The sequence below is a fragment of the Ischnura elegans genome, chromosome 4 (genome assembly GCF_921293095.1).
Source record: "Ischnura elegans chromosome 4, ioIscEleg1.1, whole genome shotgun sequence".
Classification (NCBI taxonomy): Eukaryota; Metazoa; Arthropoda; class Insecta; order Odonata; family Coenagrionidae; genus Ischnura; species Ischnura elegans.
The window spans coordinates 22,054,477-22,076,920 of NC_060249.1; the positions used below are offsets into that span (position 1 = coordinate 22,054,477).

Sequence of the window (22,444 nt, forward strand, 5' to 3'; positions counted from 1 at the left end):
CGTATCTTCGCTGCTGCGAAGCTGATACAATTCCTTAAGTGCCTACTCTGGGTTACGTATTTCATACGAAGGTAATTTTAAGTATCCCCAGTCAAATACCAATAGTAATTATTTATTTCCTAAAACCTCCATCCACACTATTTTGTGATAGTTGTCCTCTCCGGCACTCATAATTATTGGCGTTGTTACTCCCGACAATTTTTGATTTTTATGTAAATACCGTGCTGAAATCCATAAATATTTAGTAAATTATGTCAAAGGCCACCCCCTTTTATACAATTTACTTGCAATTTCATTTCTATTTGCAACAAGAAGAAAATATATTTTTTGAAATTACTAAACTAACAATTAAAAATTAAAATTACCTTGAAATGAACTCCCGATCAGCTTACTGTAATCAATATATATCTCAAGTTAAGTTAGTGTGCTGCATGTGTTCAACATACCGTTAATTATATTAATATTCCTTATTACTGCTAACCTTGAAATTAGACTTTTGGCTTGTTCATTTACAAAACGCACCGAGGAAGGAAAAAGAGGAAAAAAACTACAATGAACACAACAAGAGGCTAAGTTTAGATGATTATGGCAGTTTAAAAGTGTTTTCAAATTGCTTGTTTCACCCAGCGGAGTGCTAATTTTTAAATCCATAGCTATCTAAAGGGAGCACCCAGTAAAGCCCAGCAGAGAGAGGTTCAGGCGAGCGCTAGTACATGTTAGAAGTAAAGGTGGTGTTTCCATCAAGGAAGGGGTAATATAGCATGGGATTTAGGGAGGTGGACGGATGGCCAGGGGCAGCAGGGGTGGTTTAAACTGCGTCAGGGACATGTAGTGCGGGCAAGCGGGAGATACGAGTGAGCGAACCGACGCAGTAAAGGGGAATTTATGTTCGCACTATGTACTGAGTGAGTGCACATTCCGGACGAGTCCCCTTGCGAGCGCGCAACCTTCACCCATACTACTCAACGCCGCTGGTGACGATAAAGCTCTGGCTCAGCCACCAAACGTACTTCCATCGCTTGAAGCGTAAATAAAAGGCACACAGAGAATAATAACCTTTAAAAGCTCGCATACTAACGTAATCAATAGTAAGCGGAGAACTGGGCTGTGGATACAAGACCCTTGGACATACCAATCACGCTTCTCTTATTATTATTGCACATTGCTGCAAGTAGACTATTGCCTGGTGGCAGCATTAGATGTACATGAATAACAAATGTGTACATACCAAGTTTCTATCTATCTAATACAAAGTTTAGAAACAGAATAGACACCCATGGTAATAATCATACAGTGATTCTAATCTCACACTACTAAGAATTTAACATTGTCCCAATAAACCAATTTCAAACAATCCATTAAAAATATTAATTCTAATATAATACAACTAAAAATGAACATTGACCCAATTAACCCAATTTCACACTCTCCCTTTCAAACCACTATGTAACTAATCAAAAAGTGATGCACACTTCTTCCTAACAATTTTAGCATTTGCATCTTAATTGTGTTACTTATAAAAAAATACGGATAAATTTAATAAAATTATGGCGATAAAAACCTTACGGCGTCAGTAATAGGGCGGCGACAACTAACGTTTCCGCACGAATGCTGGACCTTTTAAAAGGACAAAAAATTATTAGCATTCGGGCTGGATCCTCAAATGACTATTCAGTGGCATTTTAAAAGTGGTTATTGGTGCACAAGGTAGGAAATTTATGAATGATTTGGCGCGTTGCATGCGTATATTAGTACACCCGTTTTCAGCAGCATTCTTCTAACCTTCACGTGATGGGAAGAGCAAAAGTCTTCCCTTTAAGAACGGCGGTGATCCATGGAAGAGCAGAGAATATAAGGGCGACTGCTCTGTGTGTGTAGCAATGGTTTTGGTTTCACCGCAGGGCGAACTTTCGGACAATTCCGCAACCAGGAAAGTGAGCGAGCGCTTTGTGGAGGGAAAATCGCCATCGCCGTGGGTGGAGGAGTTCGAAAAGTGCTATCGTTGCTTGATCAGAGGGTAGTGGGGCTTCTGAATTGAAAAGGAGGAATAGGATATGTGAGAAGGGTGGCCGAAATCGTTCGCTTGCTGGAGACGTTCCACATATTATGCTTGTGGAAAGTGAGAAATGTGACGTAAGGTGAAGAGGAAGCAGGTTTAAGGGAAATATAGTACGGTACCTAGTGCTGACTTATCTGGATGAAATCACCGAGTAATTATTGAAGTGAATATAAATTTAAAGGTCCATTTTAAAGAAGATTGACGCCATTTACATAGGTGTGTTTATATGCGTGAGCGCATGCGATTATGGCCTAGTGAGTGGTTCTAGTGTGATTCATTCTGTAAGAGTTGTTAAATATCCGATTTAATACAAATTAATGGCCTTCCTTTCAATTGTATAGGCATTAATGAACTAAGTAGTGCTACAAAATGGAGTTTAGAGAGCTATGCATTGGGAAATTTTTCCTCATCTCTAATTTTGTGCTCCTGAAATCCCCTACTGCGCGTCGCTAGGCTTCGCAGCAAGCTAGGAACCCGGAAATTAACGCACTAAGCGTAGAGAGGCGTCGAATGAACGTCCTATTACCATCTTATGATGAACTTCCTGACATAATTTTACCTCTAAATTACCTCCATAAAGGAACATCAATTATGCATCGGGACTCCATATTGTTTTGAAGGCATCATTGTGCATTGTGAAGGCATCATTAATGCAGTAATGAGCAGAATTATAATTGAAACATTCGATTACCAGCAAAATTAACTTGATAATAATTATTGACGAAGTATTTAGTGAGCTGTTGCTACAAAGAAGATAAATTGATAAAACTGTTTTTCCAGAGTAAGGATCTTGTTTAATTTTAATGCATTGCAATCAGGCAACCTTGGGCATAATCGTATTTTACAAATGATTTTCTCGTTAGATCAACTTTATTTCTTATGCAGATGCATCGCCTTGCTGCCCTCTCTACATTTGTCATCTTATTCTCAGTTTCCTGATCACGGTTGGATGCAGCTTCTTTCAGATCAGTAATTTGTTCTCGTAATTATTTACCTTTTTTACAAAGTGACTATATTTGAGCCTAGTTACTTTTTCTCAGTACTGGTAAAAACACTTAATGTACGAGCTACCATAACAATTAACGTCTTAGTCAGCAAAGTCTTCTTTTTTCTCGAACACTGTTTGTACTTTTAAGTTCTCTTCCCTTCAACGTACTCATCTCATAGCGAAATTCAAGAAAATTCCCCTTCCACACTCAGTATTTGACAATATTAGTGAACCTCAATAAGTTGTTTTCACAATACATGATACAATAGTTGCCTCTTTTACATATCCTTCAGAAAATTAATTCTATGGTCAAGGTAACTGCACTCTTAATAATTCCTTGCAACATGAAATTAATACCCAGTCGCGAACAATAATCCTGATGGTGTTAGAAAACGGTAATAAAATCATAAACGAGCAAAGCCAGCGCGGATTATAAAGGGGTAAGCTAATGTCCAAAAAAAAACCTTAAGGTCAATCAATTTTTTAGGAATGTTTAAACAAAAAGGGATGAGTTTTATGGAGGCTATTGTTACAATAATTTAAGCTACAATAACATTAATGATTCGTAGGAAGTGAGACTTCCATTTCAACATGGCGCTATTGAAAATTTGATTTTTATATTGCTGTTTTAATAGCATCGATTGAAGAACAGGGCAGTAGATTTTGACAAAAAATAACACACATTTGCCCGCCGAAGATTTTTCAGAACTATAATAGCCATTTCAATAAAAATGCAATGAAATCATTTTTTCCTGCAGTAAATTAAGGCACCAGGCTCTCCACCCAAGACAATAGAAATAAGCGGAAGTAGCTAAAGGATTTAGTAATTTAATCACTGATAAAACTCGGACTAAATGAATACGCAGAGGTAACACACGCATACGTAGGCACAGCACTGGTACAATGGAAACATTTTTCCTGAGAAGTTTCATTTTCCTCGCGCAAACATTACAGATGGCTAAACATGCTTCCACATGCCTAAGACTCCCGTCGATTCCGTTTCCCTCTTGAGGCCACCGAATGCGTAAAAGCAGTAGCGTGCATAAATATGAGGATACTCGCACAGGAGATGGTAGGATTTTTGTTACTCAATTTAGGAAAATTCGATATTTTAACCGATACTTAGAATTGGCAACATTTATACTACCTTGGAGTTTTCAAGGGAAATTGACATTGTAACTAACTGGAACAAAAACCATGATAATTAATGAGAATTCTCTGAAAATATTCCAATTGATAAGGGAATGTATTGATTGATTTCTTTTATTTAAGGATTTTGCACTTTAAGCATTTTAAAATAACCCAAACCGAAAAGGAATATATTGTAAAATATTAGAAAAATAATGGAAAACTAGTTTACCGTCGAACTGTTTTCTGGGTCATTCAATTCATTATCGCTATAAATAATGGTAATAATTATTATTAAAATCATCAATATGGTAACTGCTAATATTTTTTTATTAGAATCCAGGCCTGTAGTTTATTTTAAAAAGAGAACTAAATTTTAAAAATTAGTGAAGCATTCTTTAAATCTTCACTAGCGTTGAAATGAAACCGGATAATTTAGCAATCTAGTTTTTTCAGGAACCAAAGGGCTGGTATTTATAGAACATACACAACATAATTAACTAATATTTCAGTCCGATACTATAGGAAGAAGTTTTGCACAGAGAATTATACTACACAGGGAGTTACGCGATGAGAGAAAATTTCGTCGTTCGCAAGGTAATGCGATATCAATCATGACATTTTTAAGTGTTTTAATGTATGGTAATTTAAGATTTATAACGGACTAATGCCATGAAATAAATTCAACCAACGGTAAACCAGAGGCAAAAGCTTATAAGAATGCATTAAATGTGTTAAAAATTTAGAAAAATGTGCACATACGCATGCAGGGGACGTGAAATAAGCCGGAATTTATGAATGGGAGTGTTCTGCATGGAAAAAGCATCGTTCATACGCCTTTTCGAAAACAAAGAGAAACCTCTCTACACACGATTTTTATCCACTTGGCTCTGTTTCTAGTACGAAGAATTTATGCGGCGTAGCAAGTGGAGAATGAGTTATGGAAGGCACATAAAAAAAGAACAGAATCATACCATTAATTTAGTAGGTGCTTCAAGGAAAAAAATATTGCTCACCGAGAATTATGCCATTATTTGTCAAAAAACGCTATTTTATCATTTGATTGTTTTTCTGCATTTACATTTGGCAATTCCTGAAATTTGTGATCAACAAAACTCGCTCATTTTTCAATGCCGAAGGTTAGAGACATTTATATTTTTGAATTTAACGCAATTAGGGGCAGCATGAGAATGTCTAGAAGGCTATTCTGCCTCCGCTCAATGAACATAGTTTCGTCATAAAGTCTAACGATAGCAAGAATAGTTTAATTTTAGTCCCAGCATCCAGGTATTGGGATTGATGCCGAAGATAAAAATATAACAAAAAAATCGAGCGAACGGGAGTCAAAGAATGTAAGGACGAGCCAGCGCGGCTACGGGGAATTCATTTTTTGAAAGAAGACCTACTAGGATATATTTTTTCATTTTTTCTAACAAAGGCTTTGTACATGATTTCGATGAATAAAGAGTGGGATTCGTCCTCATACAAAGAGCAGGCTTTGGGGTATGAAGATTTAGGACCTCCCATACAAAGTAAGACATTCGTTTATAGTCTCCATAGAAGAGGAAAATAAAATTTCTTCAAGAAAGGCAGATGACATTGATGAAGGTTGATCGCCTGAAGCACGAATTCTATATCGGAAGCTAAGAAGACATGTATCCATGAATAAAAAATCCCGCTTTAATACGTTGATTCCACAGCCATGATACAAGTCTAAAAAGGACGCTAAAGAAACCCTACACCTAAGGCGGTATTGAAATGTTATTTTTATACTATCAGGTCACTGACGCGATCCGAATTTCTTCGGGAAATGAGCTATAATTAGAGATGTTAACTGAAGTTTATAGTCCAGATCATATGATCTTTTAAATTTTCAATGCAACAGTGGAAAACTGTGAAATGGGAAATATTGTGAATAAATGATGAGCTCTGTACTCGTGGCCCCGCTGCGGACATTTATGAAAGTGTATTAAAATGCGGCAGCTCCAACGACGCATACACTGCCTCATCAAGTAACTCTTCTATGAGTCCTTTCTATGCCTTGACCTCCTAATCTTAGGTTTCATTTTTCATGAACTCGATTCCAATGGTAAATATTTGATTGTAATTAAAAAAAATAAAAGAACTGAAAGATATAATGAAAATCTTTTGCTAATTAATGCAATATAGCAAGGATTCATTTAAAAAAATACATAAAAAAGAGAAATAAATTGTAAAAAAATAATAAATAATGAAAAATAATAACATAAAAAATATAATATTAAAAAATAAACAAAAAGTATTTATATAATGTAATGACTTCATTAATGTTATATCAATGTAATGGCTACAAAAAAGTCAATATTTCTGTTTAAAATATTTTAGTTATAAGTTTCGATTTCACATAAACAAAGCAATACACCCACCACAAAACTCGTGCGCCATTTTTTAATTGTTCATTGTAAACTGTCTGGTTGGGGTGAGCCAAGTCTCACCGGTACAGCTTTAAATCGAGCCTTCGGCGCGACCAGGGGGCGACTATTTGGTAGCATAAATTCAGCTTCTATCCTGTGGAATGTGCGTTCATTCAAGGTGTAAAATGTTTTTGAAAACAGGCGATCAGCATGAAAAATTAGAGAGTGGAATCCTGGCTCAAGTTTAAAGGACGGCCACCACCCCCGAGTCACATCCGCAACTCTCAGGCCCACGCTTCGCTTCCAAACCTCAAGCACACCGTTCGCTGGATTTTTCAAAGCCCACCTCCTAGAGGACCATCGATTTTCTACACCAACCGACAACCAGTCCCATATAGGGTGCTGTTTGGGAAACCATGTCCCACACCCCCCGTAGCCTCCAACCCATTCCCTTGTTCCGGCAGCCATTCATCTCTATACGTTTCGAATGTATCTCCATTTGTGGTCAATCTCTCCCCCACACTCGCATTTCATCCACTTTCTCCATCGACTCTCCTGCCAGTGGCCTAATACACGTATCCACGACCAACTTATTGTCAATAAACTACAAGATCCCGCAAAATATAAAATAAACGAAATTTTCTCCAATAATCAAGCGTGTACTATTAAAAATGAATGATGCGAAAAAACATTAGGTTTTAGTGAATTAATAGCGAAAAATTCGATGAACAAAATATAAGAAAGAAATAGATGTGAAGGAGGGAGGCAAAACAGAAAAGTAAAACTAGTAAAATAAAATAATTTCTTCAGAAAATAACGGAGAAAAATAATGTGTGATGAGACGGAAAAGAGAAAGGTGTGTGAATGGAGTTTTAACATATTACGCTGCGAATAAATCGTAGCGAAATAGCTCAGGAACAACACCCATGACTATGAAAGTCGCCAAGAAGATATCAACACTGACATCAATGCAATAAATTGATGAACGAGGAGCGTCGGACATGGGGCTAGCGGAAGGTCCATATTAATTAATGGTGGGTATTTAAAATATTAAGCAACGTAATTTATCTTCCAAGTCGCAATCTCAACAGAATGGTATGAGCTGAGAATAAAGATTTCAAAGTTGGGTGATTCCACGTTATTTATATGGAGCGCAATTTTTAAGATGGATTGATGTGCCAATTCTGAACTTCGAGAGAGGCTCTCAAGATACCATTGAGAATTCAGAGTCAGCAGCCGCCAAATCAAAAATCGATATATCGTCTCGTCGTTGGCATCGGGTGCCACTGATTTATTATGCTACATCTACATACTACCCCGAAAACCGCCTCAATAGGCGTGTGGAGAGGTTTTTAAGATACCAGCCGTCAACAAATTATAAGGACATTCTCTTACGTTGTTTCACCGAGCATTTCTTTTTTCTTTTATATTTCGGAGAAAAAACGTATTCCCATACCTATCCGTTCCGAAAAATATCTCTCTTCGTTAATTGTGTATTTTGAACCTGAAAATATGGTGGGGTTCTAATATGATGTTCTCCAAGTCACTATGAAAGATGTCTATTCTCACTATCTAATGCAATCTAAGCCTAGAGCGGAGCCTCCGAGTCTCTAGAGGCTCCCAGTTTCTGTTCGTTTCGTTTAACATCAGCGTAACGATGTTTGTATGCCGCTTACAAATTCTGACGAATCTTGCAGCTTTCTTTGGTATTTTATTAAGTTCACAAGCTCGCAGCATATCCAAGGTGTGGCAGTTGTCATCGGCGTTCGATCGAAATATACGGCCCGTAAATTATCGAGTATCTTAACAAACCGCTTCAGACTGCTCTAGCATCAAGTTCAGCGCTTTTTTTGTCGAGGAAAGAGGCGGCGGTTCTCAGAATAATAGAAACCACTCTCTAAAACATACCTCATCCCCCTCTTGTGATCTCGAAGGTTTTGCATTGTCAATTAGAGGAGTTATTAGAGTCACCTCTTAGGACTTAGAATCATGGGTTAACCAACCAATTCCTTTGTAAATTGGAAAATGCACTTGCTACATTAAAATTTTATTCCCCATGATCGCCTTCATAAATTGTAAAATCAAACAACTGCATCAGACATTGATATCTTAACGATTTTAGAACCGTTTTAAGGACCGTTTGTGAAGTCGAGATTTCTCGAGGGACTTCAGGAGCCGTAACTTCCGTATTAAGAGATAAGCACAAACTCTTTACAGGATAACTTCTCCCATTGGCACACAGCCCTGATTTTTCAAAGAATTTATCCAAGGGAGGAAGTCGAAGGGAGGAAATTCCTTAGGTTAGCTGCAAAAGGTAGCGTAAAAAAACGATTTTTTTGGAAAAAAAGAAATAGATCAAAAAATAGATTTTTCGATTATCAAACTGTAAAAACAAGCTTATTTTGTGCAATTCTGAGGAATTCGACGGAAAAAATGCAAAAATCTTGTGACTGAAGGTCGCACATTAAGGGAAGAGGTACGAAGAATTACAAAAAATATCATATTTTAAACCAGCAATATTTATTGAAGATGGACGATAAATGTAACATATAAATAAAATATCATAACATTAACAAAGATCACCTTTTAAAGGTATTTGCTTTAAATATCGTTAAATTTTCATATGGCAACATAGAGTTTGAACATGAATTGTCAAATTCCGTCGAGATTTTTCGAATTTTTGTCATAAATCACTACTTATATTTTCGTAAACCTAGGATTGTTTCACTGCAAAAGGTCACCTTGACTGTTAGTTAAATCTCGTAAGTGATAAAAAGGTATGCAACATAAGATCATTAAATTATGCTTTGTTTTAGAATGTTAAAAAAAAACTGAAATATGTTTTCCAAACCCGGGTTTTACGCTTCAATTCCAGGGGTTTTATATAATAAATATTTGTGTAAAAATGAAATTAATATACGATATTATTAGTAGAGACAAAAACAAAGTTTTTCGTTTTGTCTTCTGTGCCTACTATCTATAATAAATAGAAATGCATCCACATTTTCCTAAAAATTCTGCGGAATAACCCGATGAATTAAAATGGGTAAAAAGATATATAACGCGATTCAAAAGGGAAACGGAGATTGATTGATGGCCTTATGATTGTTCCATGAAAAATTTAACATGAGACTGATATTAACACATCGCCTTTCCCGGCTCATAATACTATCCGGGCCCACATTAGAGTAATTATATAGGGGACAGTAAACAAACCATCAATCATCGCAGGCACAAAGCAAGGGCGACAGGGCAACCTTAGAGGTTGGAACCAGAGAAGGTGACTGGAAAAATATGCCAGAGAGAAAGGGAAATCTGAACCTACTATTATTAACGACATTGTACTCATATCTTGATTTTATTAAACCAAACATATCTCCATCACATTGAATCTTCCCATCTAGATATGGGTAAATTGTATAACACGGCATTGGTCTAAAAAATGTGCAAAATGATAAAACAGGGAAACATTACCAAACCATTAATATTATTTTTTCATATAGACAAAGAGAAAAGGGTTGATAACAACGTCACAGAAAAAAATGATAGTTGCTAGAAGGTCTATGTTCCAACAATATTCGCCAAGAGACTTTCACTGTTTTCAAGCCATAATCTACGCGTGATATCATACCCTCCATTTACCCTTTGAACGCAATAGTGAACGAGGTGAGGCCCATGACGTCAACAAATTATCTACGAAAGGGCCACCGATGTTTCTTAGCGAATAGGTCAATGTTATGGTAATGGATCGATAAACGGAGTACTCCGGGTCTCAACTTATTTTCAGTATCGATGATAATCGAATATAATTTTAAACAACACGAAAGATAAAAATGGAGATTAAAAAATTCTCACCCAAAAACTATAAATAAACAGCCCCGAGAATTTGTAGCAGAAATAGAGGAAGTAAATAGGAGAGTGAGGATGACAGGGGTAGCTATGCCAAGTGAGGGTTGAAAATGTAAGGGTGGAGGGGAGAGGCTTTGAGCTTCCAAACGCAAAGCTATTTTACCGGAAGCATATTCCAAGGCGGCGAGAATAATTGCGGTTTTTTCAGGAAAAGAAACATTGGAAGTTGGCAAAAGATTTACTCAGGCATGGGCAGGAGTCGGAAGAAGGGAAAACTTTCTTTAATTAAAATACTGAGGCCTAATAATGGCCGCACGAAAACGTGGTGGATATTGCGGGAAAAAAAACTTCTCCTCAGCTATCCGACGGCTGAGGTGACCACGATTACATTGTAAGGTTATCCAGTCAGCCAATTATGTCCACAGCGCATTTATTTTACTTATCAAGGTCACCATTCATATCGATAAATCCGTTTAATCCGAATTACAGTGGATAATAAGCCACAATCGCCGCGAAAATTGGTCGCTAACGAAGTATTCAGAAAAAAGCCTACAAAATTTAGCAAGAAAGTAAAAAGAAATAAATTTAGACCTTTTTATGAAGTAGGGGTTAGCAAGAAGAAATAGACAACTGAGAGAGATTCATAGTCAGCCGGATATAATTGAAACAATAAATACCAATCGTTTAAGATGGCCGGGCCGCATTTTAAAATGGGACAATACAGGCATAATAAGACAGGTTTTTAATAGTAGACCCAATGATACAAGGCCTCTAGGATTATCAAAACTGCTTCGGAGTGACCTAGTATTGAAGACCGTAAGAAGAGTTGGAGCAGATATAGAAGTGACGTAAAACAGAGAAAAGCGATGGCGGGTCATTGGGGAGGCCAAAAACTATCTTGGGTTTACAAGGCCACTGAACTTAGGAAAGAGCCATAAACTGGACTGTTGGCTGAAATAGATCATCGTGACCGTAATTATGTAATTTACCAAATTCATAACTTTCCTATGCTGTTCCTCACGAGTTTTAATGCTCCTTTGGATATATAGAGAATTATTGGATCGCTGGCCACTCATTTCCACGCAGTTGGCATTTTTAAAACCGATAGACCTACGCGCTATGAGGCAGCATTTATCAAGCTTCCAAGGGAAGGAATGAGGCCTCCTCTACGTAGTCCTTTGAGAAAAGCATATTTTATTTTTCGTAGCAATTGCTTCGCTCGCACCATGGCCTCGAATACCGTCCGTCCTCGAAAGCTTAAGTAGAAGTCAAATCCTTGAAAACAGAGCCCTGGATTTGCGGGTAGATGACATTCAACGGAAGAAAATTTTGTGAAATCGAACTCCAATCACGCACTAGAAGAATCAGCAGTAATTTTGGCTATACTCATCCATGTAAGTACGATTTGTTTTTTTGCTGCCATTCAAGTATTAACGCATGAAGTATCATAAAGACATAAATATATTTCTACTTCAATTGTCACTATGAAAAACAAGTCCTCAATGATATTGAGTGATTTTATCGAGTAGCCAAAATATTTTGAACGATTCGCATATCATGATGTACTTCTATTTACATAAATTGCAATTTTAACTGCAGAGCAATTAACCTTATGCAAGTGGGTGCAATTCAACTACTTCAAATAATACTTATCCACCATTTGTGTTTTCGTTAAAAATATTAAAGTAAAACTTAAATATGATGATTTAAAGTACGAAAAATCACAGGAGTGTAATTCAAGAACCAAAGCCAAAAAAAAAGCGAAAAGTATGACATTGACAGATGATAGGACAATGACCATACAATTACATACTTATAGTAATAAAGTAGTTCTAGTATACAGAGATCATGCTATAGCTACGCGATTGTATGAAGTAATCAGAAAACATTAGTTTTTCGTTCAAGTTCTTCATTATAGCCCGCATGAATAATTGAAACTGTTTGTAACTCCGATGGGAATGAGAAATGATGCATTTAGCATGACATTGAGTTATTTGGACATTTATATACAAATAAAAACAAGGGTTAGATTGAGAGGCGGTAACCAAGATAAAAATTTCTGTACTTTTTCTCGGTAACTCACTGCTTCGTTGCATAAAAATGTTCAAATTTTTTTGACCTACGATTAACCAGCATCCTAAGACGACTCCACTCAATAACGCTTTTACCTCGTAGGTTTGGACATTTTTAGCAAAAAATGATAGTAATCCTTGAAATTTAACCTCGCCAAACTCCTATACCGTTGACGGTAATATGGTAATGTCTATTTCGAGTTACATCCTGTTTCTTTCGCTCGAAAGTTTACGAAAAAAGGTCTGACGGACAGGTGGTAACGAAATTATAATATTATGAATTTTTATTGTCTTAGAATCACTGCTTCGATAAATATACGTAATCAAAATTTGCAAACCACGAGCAGGTTTTAGAGAATAGGGGTTCATCATGTCAACTTGACGTATATCAACACATACGTTTGAGTAACTTTGGCATGGGAAATTTATATAATTGAAATCTTTAACTTACCAAACTTCCAGGCCGCTGATCTGTTCCGAAGTGGTGGGTGGTCCATTCTCTCTATTTCTTACTTTAACACGATCAGCTGGAATTCTCCAAAAATAAGATAGGCTGCCATCAATGAAGTCAATCAAGGAGGTGCATCTCCACGGCAGCATTCGCGATCCTCGCAGCACTTAACTCGTCGACACAATGAACTAGCACAGCCCGTCCAAAAATCACAAGGCAGCAAACACATTGAAGCCAGCAAGCTACCACAGTTCTCAACTGGTCTCCAACGATGACTCAGTACAATCTGCTCCGAACCTGATTTGAGAAGTGAACAAGCAAGGCATTAGGATGCGGAAATGTCGAATGCTCAGAGAGTAGCGTGGCTCTCAGGGGAGGAGGAGGGCCTAAAAAGTGAATTGGTGCCTTGCATGGCATTGATAGCTATAAATGGCAGTCAAATGACTTGAGATTTCATCACCATCTGGACATTACAGTTCAATAAGAAATGGATGGTATGCTTTGATTCCGCGAAGGTTAGACTCTCGTGCCACTGTATTTCCTTGCTCTGATAAGTGCGAAGAAGGGGGGAAAATCTCCAGCTCGAGAAATATTTTTCGAGGATTATACCAGCAATATGACTGGGTAAATTGTTACCGCTTACTCTCATGGAAGCTACTGTTTATTTTAGGCAACGACTACTCTGGTCAGACGACGACTATGGGCTTCACCGAAGTCTGAAGAAAGATGAAAAAGAGCACAAAAAGCTGTAGTTACCGAAAAATGATCCGGGCATTGGGAGTTCAAAAAAGAGGCATCGGTAGGTCCCGGGCAAACTTGATTTCTATTGCCAATTTCTCGATCATTTTAGTTGGTTTTCAAAAGTGTTCGCAGCGCGATGATGAGGTAGGAGTGACCGATTTATTCTCAATAAACAATAATTATAATCGCGAGGAATATCGATCAAAAGCTTTGAATTTGATGTCTCACTTCTTCATGAATATAAATCTTGGTTCTCAACCTTAGTTACGGCTTACATTGCGGTGATATTTGGGCCGCTCTGCCTGTCAGAGACACGAGTGACTGGCTAAGGAAGTTTTTTTATCGTCCAAACTTACCTTTTACCAACTGAAATCTATTAATGAATTGAGATATTCGGTCTAAGTAAACGACGTTGATTGCTTCGATACTTTCCTTATAAAACCTGTAGGCACTGCCGGCTTCCCTAATAATGCTATCCAAAATTGTCACTGACGTACAAGAAAGGGCTTCGTTAATATATTTCGAAGTTAGTAATCGGGTAGAAGTGGATCCGGGAGGTGGATCCGGGTTTGGAATTATCACTCGTTAGAAGGTGAGATCAGGAATAAGATATGTAAATCATTAAAAGTTAAATGGGTCATGGGCGCAGCTAGGAATTAAGGCTGGGGGATGGGGGTTTAGGTGCAACTAACACCTGCGGGTTGCGTAGGAATATGGAATACCCACCAGGATAAAGGTAGGTGCGACATTAATAAATAGCGGAATTTTAAAGATAAATGGTTCAAAATGGTGAGTTTTACGGCTTTCTGAGGGATATTTTATTCATCCTTGCCCTATTCTATTAGTAATATCAATCAAATTGAGTAAAATAGGTTAAACTTAAAAATTTCTATGAGCTCCGGGAGGGGGGGGGGGTTATCCCCCAAAACCACCCCTCACGGCGCCACTTAATTGGGTCATGGAAGAAGTTTGTGAAATTGGCTTACGAAGAGGAAATATGGAATCCAAAGAGTTTTCCCTCGCACCCGGCGAGCCATCCCGCGTGAACTTCAAGCTGAAGTCGACGTGGAAGGAGATGCGGAGCGAAGTATTGGGATGGGCTATTTGACGCCGAGGTCGGTTTCCGACGCGAACAATCAAGAAAGGTCGCCCTCTCCCGAACTCTGCGTGAGTCAAAGGATAGGCGATATTTAAAAAGGAGCCGCACTATCCTATTACGCTAACAAACCCCACTGCTGTAGTCATCGCGTGGCTCAGATTCCAACTTAAGATTGCTTTCACCATACTGTTTCCGAGGTCATACGAGGGCTACAGGAAATAGATATATCCTAAGGTAAGACATGAATAATAGGAATACACGAACACGAAAAAATCTAAACTATGCAATAATTCGGAGGCATGCAATGCAGGACCTTATGTCAAAAACGCGTATAAGTGCTGTGAAAATAAAGTAAATAAAAGGAAAAAATGGATGGGGACAAATGAACATCAGAGAGCCATCAACAAAGAAGTAATATATGATAGATAATAAACAGAACAATGCATTTTAGATCATAATACAATGCAAAACCCTGACCGATATTGTATCCATGCAAAGACAACTAACAAAATTAACAGTAAAATTTAGATTTTATCCATTAGATCACTCGAAAAAATACAAAAATATATCTTTCACCTTACATCCAATCCATAAATTCTATTTTACTCCATCTATTTCACCGCTAGGACAAAATTCTTCCCTATGGAAAATTTTTCTGCATCCCTACTCCGCTTAGATGCCTATAATTATTCACAATTGATTAATCAATATTATAATCAGCATAACACAGCAAAATCAATGACCAATAATGTGTTTATTAATCTTGATAATAATTGTTTGTTAATCCAAAATCTCTCATTCAATTTTTTCCTTGTCCATGCCCTTCCATGTTATACGGTATTGCTTTGTCCAAGTAACATTGATTTTATCTTCTCTATAACTTCTACATAAACCATTAGCTCCCTTCTGCCCCCAAGTCTAGCCTATTTCCGAAAGCCATTAGATCACCGAGGGCATTTCTCTTTGGCTTCCTTACGTACTCTCAACATTTAAATGTAGTTTAGTCTCAAAATTAGAGCGGCATAAAAACCACGCTTGAATCAATCCCTTTGCTCCTTCCCTCCCCAGATAGAGAGCTAATAAACAGTAAAATCTCTTACACAAACCCTCTGTTAGTCACCAACCACACATCAACCGCTAAAGAAAATTAACTGACTAAAAATTCATTTAACGCATACCGAGGGTCATAAATTGCTTTACCTCATTAACTTCAGAGTCTCCCTCATGTATACACTTTTACATTCCTTATATTACTCCATATACTCATTCCAAGAGTATCCCCTTTCAAGCCATCACAGAAATGCTGCCTGTTTTCCCTAGTAAATTCTTTGCCAAACAATACTAATCAATTCCCTCTCTCGTCAGGCTCTGTCATCAAACTTTCAAGGTTCGATTTTGCAGAAAACAACGAAATGCCTTTAATTTTTAGTCTGTTTTCCCTTGGCGTTCCTCCATCGAGGCACATATATAGTACTTGTGTATTTCCATGTGTTTTCTGTTTATTCTGGCCTTTTTTACGTTACATATTTATAAATGATTGATGTATCACTTTAAAATAAAATTATTGCTGTGTGAGATTTAATAAATTCAATAATAGGCATCCATACTGCGGACTTATCACCGATCATTCCACACCTCCCACCAGGTCCCACATTCTATTTCTTTTATACCGTGCTTTAATTATTGTACTTAAAAAATACTCTCCCTACTTTCAAACCCTGTGCAAACAACCTTAAATTTGTGAAGACACTTCATAATAAAAAATCACAATCTGTCAGTGTGTACAGCCGAGATCATTAAAAAAAGTTGAAGCAGGGAAGAAATCGTTTCGTTTGCAAAGACAGCATCGATGGGTTTGTGACTTCCCATGCGTTGATAGATAGGAAATCTAATCCAGAGCAAGGCTCTCCTTCTCCCACATACTCTCAAGAAGACTTTCCTGAACACCTGAAACGAGGGTCCTAGTCATCTTTTTATTCGAAGGGAAAGGACACAGGAGCGAAGTGGAAGGTGCAGTTCCAGTTTCAAAGGAGATGAGATATTTAATGGGATAGGACGGGTGCAGAGGAGGGAGGAAAGGCGAGTCGTCTGGAGAGAAACTGCTGTGGAGGTGACCAAAAGGTGAAAGGGGAATGAATGCGTGGGGCAGAGGGAGAAATCGAGATGTCGACTCCCTCGCGTCAGTCGGTCGGTAATGTGAGTGGACAACATTTAGAGAACAAGGGGATGCTTCAAAAGGCCTGATTCACTCCAAACCATTACCGTAATATGTTTCATTTAGAAGAGAAACATGATGTTTCTTTGCGTAAGGAGGAGTCAAAACTAGCATTTGAAATAGGGAATAAAAGACTGGATGAGGTAAAGGATTTATCTTATTCGGGCCAACGATGGAAAATAAATCAGCAGAGGAACGAATAATATACAAAGAGTCGAAACATTTGAAATTAGGTGTTGCCGTAAAGTGATTAATATCAAATTGATAGAACAAGTAATTAATGGCTAAGTCCCAAAAAGAGGAGAGCCTTAGCTTGTGGTTTGCGGTACATATTGAGCCACATAAAAACTCTGGGAAAAGAGTAATTTTAATTTCCAATCACTCTTCATTGAATCAAATACATTACTTGGATAACTTAGTATTGCATGCTTTATTCTTCTAATTTCTAAGTATCTCAAATCATTATGATAGCCAATTTTCAACCTTTAAAAGCAGGAATATCAAAGACCTTCATATCTAGAAGTACTGGGTAACGGTTGCGATGAAAATGGGTTTGTACCTCCTGGTGCAATAAAATGAAGAGGAATGTTGAAATAATAGGTTGCTGAGCGTCGTGGCTGCGCTAGCAAGGATAAACTTTATAACATTCAGAAGGCTGTAAAATTTATCGGTAACTCACATTTCAATCATGATGCACCTTGATACAGAGACCGAATGCATGTAGCGCAATTCCTGAGGGTGTAAAATGTCCCGCACGAAAATGTCACTGAAGTAACTGCTGCTCCGCTTATCTCCCATCCTATCCCTATTTACCTTTCACTTAATTCTATGATTATTTTGCTCTCATGAACTCAGTCATATATCGATCTTTTGAATGTAGCTTCTTCCGATCCCTTACATGTATTGCCATTTCTCCTATCAGATGGGTCCATTTAAAAAAAAAGAGCAACCTATACTTCGACACTATCAGAGATCGATGTAAGGCAACTACTCTTTTACAATAGAAAGAAAATTTGTTTTGGTTTATAAATGCCCTACAGAAAAAATGCAGCACATCAAGAAATCTATTTCCTTGTGTACTTCGCCCAAAAAACTGAATTATAATAATAACTGAATGATTATAATTAAAATTATACCTGAATGATTAAATAAGGATTTAGTTCATCGAAATTTCTTTTTTCCACCAATTTACCGAATTATATTAATGAATTTCAGCTTGTAAATTTAAGAGGTGGCAACCCCAACACTGGTTCTTACCACAGGGGTGCCTATATTCCACCTTGCAAAAACTCTTGCTTTAGTAAGCTGTCATAATTTCATGTGCCATAATGTGGAATAAATATATATTATTATTATTATTAAAAAAATTGCTATTTCGGGTCTGAGTAAATGACCCCCTTCAAAACGCTCGTTAATTATTTATTGATTCAGTCCTTCCTTACGCGCCACAAATAAACGCGCCCGGTCGGTAATTCGGTCAAATCTGCGTAGGTATTAATTTAAATATAATTTAAAGTATTAAACGAAACAAACTCGAGACACTCTTTTTATCGATTTTTTTCCAAAAATAATAATATGTTATCTCCCTCCTTTTTTTTCAAAATTTATGATAGATTCCATTCATTCGGTTTCTGAACTCGAAGCACTTCCCTTAGCGAAAAAACTTTTGAAATTTCAACAGTAAATTAGGACCATTGCTGAATCCAACAGTAACTGTTGAATTAAGCAGTCAATTGGGACCACTATAAAAACTAACAGTAACTGTTAAAACTAAAAGTAACTATTAAAACTAACAGTAACTGTTAAAACTAAAAGTAACTATTAAAACTAACAGTAACTGTTAAAACTAAAAGTAACTATTAAAACTAACAGTAACTGTTAAAACTAACCATAACTGTAAACTCCGACAGTAACTAATAAATCCAAAAGATGTCCCAATTAACTGTTGAAAGTTCAACAGTTTTTTCAGTTAGGGTTATTAATATTGACGCAGCCATGGAGGGGATTACGCGGTGGAACACCCGATCAGCCTTCACTACCTTTTAACAATACTACCTACTTATATTACTTGAAAGGACTGGAGCGGTTGATCGGGGTGATGCTGTCGGATTTTGAAGGAATTCAATATAAAAACTAATGCGGGGCAAAAAATGTTTAATTTTCGACGTCCTAAATCTCTTGAAAATATTTGCTGGGGCGCAAAGGCCTTAGTTCCACCTAAATGTAACCTCATGTCCACCCTCTTCTCAGTATGAGGATTTTCAAGGGCTTAGTAATGAAGGAATGAATGACATATTTCAGTGAACATACATTCCTTAGTAAAATTAATTTTATCTGAGGAGCCCCAGATTTAGGCGAATTAAAAAAATCCAATTTCACTAATGGCTACTTAATCAAATGACGCCTTATGTAACCCGCAGATGGGAGAAAAACATCTGTTCTAAAGGACTCCACCAAATCCTCCATACCAGCACGAAGACAAGAACACTTTTAGCTCACCCAATACATCATGTTATCAATTATATCGAATTTCTCGCATTCTCCACTCCAAAACACCGAATTTATATCCAAAAGCAAACAATACATTAGCAAAAACTTATTCAAAAATATATGAAGGAGCGCAGTGGAAGACATTGAACACATATACCTACGACGAGTATAATGGTTCCGATGGGTATCAACCAATACTCTATCCATATTTTACGAACAGATTGAGTTTTTTTAACCAAAATTATGAACTTACATATCTTTCCACTGATAATGACATATGCATATAAAAATAAGGAAGTGCATTTTTGGAACTTGGCACTGCAAGTGGAGAGTAGAGAAAAATACATATTCTTTCGCAGCTTTTAAAGTTTTTTTTGTCAGAGTTGTCAAAATAAGCGGCGTCATAATATTTACTCTCAATAAGAAGTTGATTACTGAAAGTTGTAACTAGCAATAGTAGTTCCCTCCTCATGTGTTGGGAGTAAAAAAACCCTCCGTTCAATGACGGGCGCGAGAAAAATTTAAACGCCCCACTCCCAAACTAACTCCATCTATTTGTCCTGGATATTCCCAAACTTGAATGAGCTTGCTTTACTTTATATTGAAAAACGCAATTGGATGTCCATCCACTTTCGAATTTAGGTACATTGAAAGGTGTCAATTTTTGATGCAGCTATTATTCCTATCACACTGTGGGGTATATTATTTCCTTAACATTCCCATCTCAATCTCGAATTTCTTCTCACAGAAACGAAAACTTTCGTGCATATAAAACTTAAAATAAGGCGCCAAGGGAAGAAATATTGACTATATACTTACATTATTGTTTGCATCGATTTGGTTACCGCCTATAAATCTGGCCTTTTTTATTTATTTGGTTCCAAATATCACAAAACAAATGAATGATGAATTCAAACAATTTAAATAAAAACAAATTGGTCACGAGATACCAAGAGTAAGGGGCGGTCACCACAAATGGTTAGGCCTCGGCGAGGTAGTTTTCCACGCCTGCTAAACCGAAGGTAGCGAGATCGCGTGCCATCTCGGTTGATTGCCTATTTAGTGAATTCGTTTTTGTGATCGCCCTGCGTTGTTTTGTAGATTTCCCCACAGTAAAGAGAGTAAATTCTGTTTTTTCGGGCGGCGAAGATAAATACATAAATAATATGCATTCCACTGGCCCTAACTGGGCATTCACGCCCTCGCTAGTCCGCCCCTACTCCTCTCCGCTTCCACACTCTTCAACGTAAATATATTTTCCGAAAATACCTGTCATCTGTCGTTTTCACTCACTTCGTATACCGCCTCATCCCTTCTCACTCATTTCATCGGCATACCTCAATATTAAATGCACTTATAATTATTTAATTTAATATGAAGTGGAAAGGTATTTTTCTTCCGACGGTTAATGTCATCTCACTTTACAAAATATTACTTTATGGCACGCGGATCCAAAATTCTCCCATTAGTCTTGAATTTCCAACTCAATAATTTTGCCTTTATGGATGTCTATTGCATTGAAATATTTCCTAGGTGGGGCGAACATTTATGAGCGTATATTTTTCCGAAGTTATCTTGATAAGTTATTGCCATCACGGCCTCTTTCCATGAATCATAATTTATCAAGTTCCTCGCTCTGAATAAAAAAATATACTCATCGCCGCCTTTTTCAGTTGCATTCCACTCCAACACTCCAATATCCCCTTATCTACACCCTTTATCTAAATTCCTGGCTCGAGAACCTTTTAACTTCATTCATGATAGGTATTTCCAGGCAAACGTTGATCTCGAAAGAGCACGCACTCCTCTCTCTTCCAGAATTTCCTCATGGTAGTATTGCGCTGACTTTTATCAGCAAGACAAACGTGTAAGTTCCTCCGCTTGCACGTACTAACCCTCTTCGCTACCCTATCATCTCCTACTATATAGCAACAAGAAAGTGTACCGAAGAACAAGCGAAGAAAAGAAACTGTGTAGACAGAAACGAAATATAGACGAATACGAGAGAAATAAAATCGAATGGATGGATAGAAAATAGAAGAGAAGTCAATTGAATAAATTGAATAAAAGAAGAAAAAACCATCCCTGAGGAAGACCAAAAGGGTATTTGGGTAGATAATGCAGAAAATCAGGGATGTTAAGAAATTAGCTCGGTGAAAGGATACAGAGGACTGCAGTATACCAATTTAATATTGTGATATTGCCAAGCCCGCGATTCTCAACCGGTGGTACGCGACGAACCAGTCACGGGTAGGTACAGTGAAAATAATTATACTTTATTATAAAATGAGCGATTATAATCGGTAATGGCGGACCCTGCATTCCCTCAATTTATACAATTATTGTACAATTAAAACTGAAATTTTCACCTACCCGTAGTGAAATTATGTAATAAATTATGCACGTTTAATGTTTGGGGATACAATATCATCATCAACATATAAAGCGGTACGGGAGGAATTAAGTTTCGAAACCGCTCTGCCATACTCATACCATACTAAGGTGGCCCTTATTTTTCTGTTTTTCGAATTTCTTTCCGAAAACCCCCTCATTTTATGTAAACCATTATAAAAACACATCCTGTAAAATATTACTGCAATTAAATGAAGGGAAGATGTGCCGCATCGCACTCAAAGTAAAGGCATTTTGGCATTTTTGGCTGTTTTTCGGATATGATCGGCGATAAGAAGGCGCTGGTATCTTTTTAACTGATTTTATATGACAACCAACAAAACATTGGACATTTTACATGCTTTACTTAAAATATTTTCCCATTATGACTCGTGGCTCCCGTGATAAGGCCCTAAGAGTGAGCTTGTGCTACCCCAGGCAGACACTTTGGGTGGCACGCGGGTTGCATACGATCAGTATTTGTTGTTCATTCTCACTCATCATAAAACCATAAAATTCTTTAGATAAGCTTTAAACTTCGTCAATATAGCCTTGAATGCCATATTTA

General features: G+C 37.3%; 1 long non-coding RNA gene across 1 annotated transcript in view; it reads right to left on the reverse strand.

Annotated features, from left to right (window-relative positions):
* LOC124157136 overlaps positions 1-22,444 on the reverse strand; it is a 212,660-nt gene that overhangs the window by 144,580 nt on the left and 45,636 nt on the right. The window contains exon 2 of the long non-coding RNA XR_006864543.1: positions 12,941-13,237. This is a non-coding gene — a long non-coding RNA (uncharacterized LOC124157136). The remainder of the gene's footprint in view (positions 1-12,940; positions 13,238-22,444) is intronic.